Raw genomic sequence first — 8,013 nt, forward strand, 5'->3', positions numbered from 1 at the left:
GGGGGAAAGGAGGAGCCCAGAAGATATAGCCACAAGACATTGGGGTGGAGGGTGGAGGGGTAGGAGCAAAGCCGCATCGTTTACGTCCGCCCGCCCCACCCCCGGCCATCCCCTAAACAACCGGGAGACACGAGGGGCTCCCTCCCCACTCGGGACACCCGGTGGAACACTGAAATTGGCCAGGCATTGATAAGAGGGCTGCCAGCGGACTGATCAAATGATACTAAACGAGTGCCTGAAGCTGGGAGGTGGCACTGCGTTACACAGAGTGTTGGAAGGAATATACCCCACATAGCAGCAGCTCTCAGGTGGGAGGGGGTGCAAGCAAAAGGTGGAGGTGAGGGTCCAATGTACTGTGATTGATTGCGGGACCTCTGGAGAGCACTAGGTTGCCTGGCCACCCTCCCCGTGATTTCATACAAGGAGCTGGCGACACGAGGTGTGGCATTACAATCGCCATTGCAGCTAAACAAGTTGTACACCACTGTGGAGTGGGTGACTTGCACCACAGCGCATGCCGGGTGAGGCGCGGTGAGTGTTGAGTGGTCCCGACAGGCCACAAGTGGCCGTTTCGCATCTGGTATGGGGCAGACTGCCCCCCTGCCCTACCACCAGCCTTTCCCCCCTCACGCTAACAATTTGCGAAGGAGCCCCAGAATTACTACAAAGGGACACCGTACGGCCATCCAAATGAAAATGGACAAGTACGCCCAACCGAGAGCGGAGGCCCACACAGAGGAAAAAGATACCAGCACTTCCCTCAGCCAAACGCAAAGCACGAAAAAGGATGACTCTCCAACCCTTCACGATATTATGGCTGCTGTACAAAAGGTGCAAACCACCCTGGAGAATAAGATAGAAACGGTCTCAGTGGAGGTGACTTTGATATGCACGGATCTGCGAAATATGAGGGCACGGGTTAAAGAAAACGAAGACTCTATCGCTACACTCCAAACCACGACTAAAGCTCTCCGAATACAAGTAGGGGAATTGAGAGAACTGACACACGTGTTGGAAAACAGAATGGAAGACGCCGTGGGCTGCTCTAGGCGCAACAACATCCACATTCTTGGTGTCCCGGAAAGATAATCTCCAACCCAAAAGTTTGTCAAAATATTTCTCGGTGAAGCGCGCCCATCGGGTGCCGGGAACAGCGCCAGGACCATACTAGGTGCCTTTTCCAGATGGTATAGACTTTCTTACCTCTTGTTTTCACTACCAAACATGACTACAGCTTGAGTCCAGACTACAGGGGACGTGACCTTCTTTCACACATACTTATGCCATCCCTTTAAAGTAGATGAGGATACCTTGGTCCTGATGAAATGCCTAGATCCGTTTGGACTACATAGGGTATAAAACATGTTGACCCCTGCATACCTTACACATCTTTCTGAACTGCAGCGGGTATAATCCCCCCTCTCCAGTCTACGACTTCACAGTCAGTGTTTTTACTTATGGCACAGGAACCCCGCGAATAAACTATCTTTGGAGAATCCTGTAGCTATTTTTAAACCACAATCACACTGTCCCATTTCTACTCCCCACACATATGCCCCCACATTTACTTTTAGCTTCACGTTGGCAACCAACCTCTGACAAAGAGCCCCCTTGGCCCAACGAGGAACTGCCCTATGATGGCATGACACCCTTCAGGGTATGTGATGGCCCATGCTCCTTATTGGAGCTATTCCTTTCCAACCACGTTGGAAAGCACCTGGTTCCAACTATGATATCCCCTTTGCCCTCCCGTTTCTCCCCCCATTCAACTTAGAAACAGCATACCCTTTCTTTCTTCGTAACTGCCCAGGGTCTGTATGCTGGACCTCTCAAGCCCCTGTCCCTCCTCGTGAGATTAATCGTTGAAACCAGTAATTTACCACGTTAGATCATTGGTTTCCACTGACACAGGAGCACGAAAAACTGATTTCAGTGTCAGCAGAGATGAGAATCCATATGCAGTGATGGTTAGAAGGGTTGAATCTGTGGAAGAGACTTTACTTCCAGTACCTCGCAAAGTAACAGCAGATGAAAGTGCACGGGGCTGGGATGCCTCTCTAGGATCTAGAGGAAAATGAAAAGTGGTCAGAGGCAGAGCTGGTGCACTCCTTCAGTTAGAAAGAGCTAAGGGTAGTGTGATCCGCCCTTCAGAGGTTCGCTCTACATCTAGAGAATGCCTCAGTAATGGTCTGGATGGCCTGGTTAAGTAGCTGAAAGCTTTCTTGACCAGGCAAGGAGACACACAGTAGGAACTGTCAAAGATTGCCACGGAAATATTCTCATGGGCGGAAGATCACCCACTGGCGCTGAGAGCAGCTTATATTCCGTGGTTGGAGATCATTCATACGGACAAATTGAGCCGCAACCTACCATCAGCAGTCCCCTACCATCTGCATGCACAATCATTTTAATGGATAGTGGACAAATTCGGAAGTCCATGGCTGGACTTGTTTGTGTCCTTGGACAATGCTCTGTTGCCAATATTCTGTTCGGAGACGTGGTATCAGGGTGTGTGGGTGGTGGATGTGATGTTAATCCTGTGGCACTCAGGGAATCCATTGCATTCCCACCAAAACTCCTCCTTCAAAATGTTTTACAGGAGATTCAGAATGAGGAGGTACAGGTAATTTTGGTGGACCCATAGTGTCCCCATCACCGGTGGTCTCTATTGTTGAACATAATAGCGAAGGGACGGTTTCTTTGGGTTCCCCTGCACCCTCCACCTCTTCAATTTCCAAGTCTAACTCAAAGTCTGTTGGAGACCTTTAACCTCATGGCATGGAAATTGAATGGCTTGCCCTACTTGGTTTAGGTTGTCAAAAGGAGGTGGCATTTGACATTCAGGCCAACAGAATACTGTCAGCTCTGGGAGTTTCCTTAAGGTACTGGAGATTTGGTGTCTAGTTAAGCGGGTAGAGGGAAGTTTTTGTGATCAATTCCTGATTTTAGATTTCTTGAGGGATGGCTTCTTATTGGGGCTGTCCTCCACTACACTTTCATTCCACTGGGCAGCAGTTAGGGTTTCAGAGAACCATTGAGGATGTGTTTAAACTAATTTCATTGTCTTTTCAGGTTGCTAAAAAGTTTTAGATTAAGAATGCCAGTAGAACCTACTCCTGTAATTTCTTAGAACTTATCTGTGACCCTTGAGGGGTTAGAAGAGAAGCCCTTTCTGCCTATTGATACACCAGACATCTCATGGGAGTTGGAACATTATCTTTTCTGTTGGCAATAACTGTGGATCAGAGTTTGGGTGAGTTAGGTCCATTGGTAGTCAATTGCCCCTACCTGAAATACTTGCTGAATTGAGTGGTTTTGTGGGCAGATCCTAAGTTCAGGCCTAAGGTTCAAAAGCAGTTTCCTCGCTCTCAAGGAATGATACTACCTGTGATTGGTGAGAGTTTAGGGTTGAATATTCCAGAATTCTTGGACATTAGAAGAGCATTGTTGGTGTATTTAAGTACAACTACCGAATTTCACACTTCTAATGCTGTGTGTGTGGCTTAGGGAGATGCAAAGAGAGGGAAGTAAGCTATGACAGCGTCCCTGAGTAGATAGGTAAAACAGTCATTAAGCAAGCATAAGTTTCCGCTGACTGTGTGGTGCCAAAATATTGGCAGGGTCGCTCTACAATGACAGTCTCCGCGTCATAGGTGGGATATCTGCTAGGATATCAGTACACAAGATATGTAGATCAGCCACTTGGTCCACTCCAATCAGTGGCGTTGCAAAACTTGCGGGCCCCCACTGAAAAGTGCATGGTCGGGGCTCCAGACCCATTCAGGAGATCTCAGGCCTGCCCGTGCACTGTGCCGGAGAGGTCCCCTGGAGCTCGGGTTGGGGGGGTATTGTTATGCCACTGAATTCAAACACTTTCATGACTCAATAGAATAGATGTGAATAATGAGGAGCCATAGAACTTTGCTGCAGTAGTGTTAAAGGCTGCAATGAATTAATTGCATGCAGAATTTGCATAATGGTTAAGAGTTGGAAAGTATCTGTGTAAATAAAGTATGGTTTGGAATGTTATCAGTACCCTAGAGCCAGTAGCGGCTGCTATCGGACAGGGGTGGTGGGATGAAAAAAAAAAGGACTTACCTGGAACGGCTGGCCGCCGCCTCTCCTCAGTCCTATTCCTTCTTCCTGTCTCCAGTCCTGGCTGGCAGCAGGAAGCACCCGGACACACAGGCAACAATGAGCCAATCACAACGCTGCAATGCAGAGTTGTGATTGGTCTGAGCGCTGTTGTTCGGCGCTCAGACAGGGACAGGGAGCCTGTGCATGTTCCTCACCAGGCTGTGTAATGCAGCTTGGTGGGGGCCATGCAAAGCGCACATGACTGTTTGGCAGCCCAAAAGGGTTACCTAACAGTCACGCACACTTAGGGAGTGCAAACCACTCCTCTCTCTCTGCCCTGGCCAGCCCTGCCCCGCCACTGACTGGAATACGAAAAATAAAATGATAATAACGATATGTTATTATCCTTTTATTTTTCCTTTTGAGCAGTGGGGTGATGCTCCTCTGCCTTAGCGGAGGATCTGCCACAGCCTAGATGCCCCTCTGTAATGAGGGCTGCGATGAGGAGTGGTGATGTGACAGTAATTCAACTATTACATACTGGTAAGCTTCATTACTCCGAATCAGGAGCTCGTCCCAACAATGCACCGCTAAATATGGCTTGTGGAAAAAGAAGTGCGGCGTGCAGGCATGGGATTATGGATATGGTCCAAAATAAAAGTAGGACTATGATTATTTACGCTGATGCAGCCGTAGAAGGCACTAGTAGAGGGACAAGCCTCAATGATGGGGACTAGGACGTCCTGATTCGGGTAATGAAGAGTAGTGGTAAGTAATAGGTTCATTAGCAAGCATTCGAACACACAGGTGGCTGCTAGGGAATGTGTTTTTTTTTAAACATATCTTACCACCTCATTTTTGTATAACTGTTTCAATCAATGAGTTTGACAATATAATTAAAAAATAAATATTTGTATTTAACAAACTATTTTTGCTAAATAAAAAAACGTAATAGTGGCTTATCAGAGCTGAATTTCTAAATGTTTGGGGTATTTGGAAATCTGCACGTTCTGTCCAGTGGGGAATCCATCGCAAATGTGGGATCCCTATATCGCTGTGGGAGCTGGAGTTTACGAAGGTGGGCATATCTTTGTGGCAGCTATCTTGGTTTTTCGTATTTTAAAGAATGAATAGGAGTATGCAGAGGCCAGTAACCTGCTCTGAAACCAGGGAACTTGTGCAACCTTTGCTTCTGTTATTGTTACTTGCTGTTTGCATTGTGCACCTGTGGCACTTGATCGGTTTCCTTTCAAACATCTATTGCGTTACACTTGTTTTAGCTATCTCCACCTCGGTGTGTGGCCATTGTGTACCTAATTCTGAAGAAAAAGGTGAGTTTAATGTAGAGAAAGCAAACGACCAACTTCTGCCAACTGGATGGAAGTTTGCTATCGTGAGTGGGGTCAAATGTTCAATAGCCCTTCAATGCGTTTGAGGTTCAGGTGATGGCTGATCAATCCCCCCCGCCAGCAGCCTCTGAAACTTGAAAGATAAAAGATAAAAGAGATGAGTTCTCTTTTTGTTTTTGTATTGTCGTCATCTGTTCCCTACCACCACACCCGCCTGCCCTGCCACTCTGCCCTAATACTTGCCGCTACTGTGGCTGATATCAGACAGGCAGGCAATTGAGAGGTGAGGGGCCTCTGGTGAAAAGCCTTGGGCAAATCCTGAACCCTAACTCTACTAGAATTAAGTGTCATATCGTTTTCACTCTCTGTCCGGGGCGCTATTGACCATTGCTGGGCACATGCTGTCACAAACACCTTTCTTCAACACAGGATGTGTGTGACAAGGCCACAGAGGCGAGTGAGAGCACGCTGGTGGTTCTCTGACTGTTGCGGTACTTGGGGAAAGCGGGTGGCTGCAACCATCACCATGACAGGTTCACTCCTCCTCACTTTGCAGTGCACTTTTGTTCATTTCTCACATATGCTTGCCCAGGTGCTTGGAAACAGAGGCAGAATTCTTGGAGGAGGTTATACAAAGGGAAGGGCAATCAGTTGAAGGGTACGCTGATTATTTTCTCCCCACAGTTTTACCTGCCACGCTTGTTTCCGCTCCCCCCATCTTATCACTTCTTGTTACTTCTCTGCTAGAGTCGCTAAAACATTAACTGAGGATACCTGTCCTTACTTAATATGATAATTTTGTTACATGTATTTTGATTCTTATGTTAACCTACGTTTAGTTATGAAAGTAAATAATTTCTATTGAAATTGTCCTATTCTTGGTATGTGCGTAATTGTTGACGTTTTTGCAGTACAGCTCTGAAAAGGTTTATTCACCAAATGTGGGCAATTGGTGGCTTTCAGCCCAGTTGCGCTTACTGCCATGAGCTGGATGCCAATACTACCAAGCTGTCTACTGGGGCGTGAAGGTAGGAGTGGCTACTCCCGGGTGCTGAGTCACCCACTCACTTTGCTACTATGGTTTCAGTGCCAGCCCATTAGAGAAGAGACGCAACGGGAAAGGGGATTGGACAGTCCTAAACTGGGGTTTGCAGGTACGTTCAATTCCACTTCCAATAGCACCAGGTCCACTTAATAGAATTTCCCAATGGTGAGGCCGGTAATGGCTTCCTCCATCGTGAGAATAGCTCACTTCCACACATTCTAAGTGAGGCGCGGGTAGAGAACAGTAGGGATAGTACATTCACCATCTAATTTCAGATATCCCCCCAAAAATAGAAAAATATGAGTCTTATGCATACAATTCCATTGTCACAATGAACAAAGGAATATGCATAAATTAATATCATGTGAGCTAGCCAAAGTACCCATATATAACAGTATTCTCTGAGCAAACCTAGAATATCTTAATAAACTGCATAGTATGCTGTAGTAGTATGCAAACCAAGTTCCCTATATACAGGGGGATGTTCACAAGAACGTGGGATAACTACCGCAAGAGTAGCGTAACGCAACTTCCAATATCGCAGCCCATCGCGGGAAAATAACCCTGTGTCAACGTGGAATTCACAACAAGGCGGTACCATTCGATTGTCCACCGACACCACGGACAATGTCCGTGATACAACCACCAACTACGAAGATAAAAACACAAACCACAACACCAAAAAACACGCGATGGGCCAAAGTGCGATGAGGAAATCAGCGAAAAGCAGCGCCAGGCCTGCAACACACACCTGGCAGGCCGAAAAAAATCACCATAAAAGCAGAAAAAACACCCACACCCAACTGACCTACACCCAAGCAACATGGAGGCAGCCGGAGCAAGCGGGGAGGACGAGCGCAACCCCACAATCACCACGGACGACCAGCCCAGGACATCGGGGACAGGGGAGGGCAAGGACAAGAAGACGAGGAAGACGAAGTTCAGTCCGCAGGCGAACAGGAGCATAGTCACGGAGGTGATAGAACACCATCATCAACTGTTCATCACCTCCAACGTGTCATTGGGGCACCAAAACTGCAATATGGCGGGACATCGTCGACAAGGTGAATGCCGTCGGAGAGCACAAGCGGACAATGGACGAGGTCAAGAGGCGATGGAATGACATCAAGCGGAAGAGCAAGGAGAAACTCTCCGCCAACCAAAAGGCAGCAATGCAGACCGGAGGTGGGGCCCAGCACCACAGCTCGTGCAGGATGACATGGAGGAGATCGTGTCAACAGTCATCAGTGTGGATACTGTGGCCGGAGTCGGGGGACCGGACACTGCTCGACAGGACACAACACAACCGCAACAGGGTGAGTGATCACCAGGTACTGGGTGGACGGGTGGAGATGGCTACTATGGCACACATGCACAATCAAGCAGGGCACAGTACACACCCACAATGACCCTTGCACCTCGCCCAGACCCACAGACTGTCACAATGTACAATGCCATGCTGTCAGAATGTCAACCTGTACTATGCGGCTACATACATGTGGACACATTGTAATACACCATCTCCCCTTCACATGGCAGGGG

The sequence above is a fragment of the Triturus cristatus genome, chromosome 3_1 (assembly GCF_964204655.1).
Source record: "Triturus cristatus chromosome 3_1, aTriCri1.1, whole genome shotgun sequence".
NCBI lineage: Eukaryota > Metazoa > Chordata > Amphibia > Caudata > Salamandridae > Triturus > Triturus cristatus.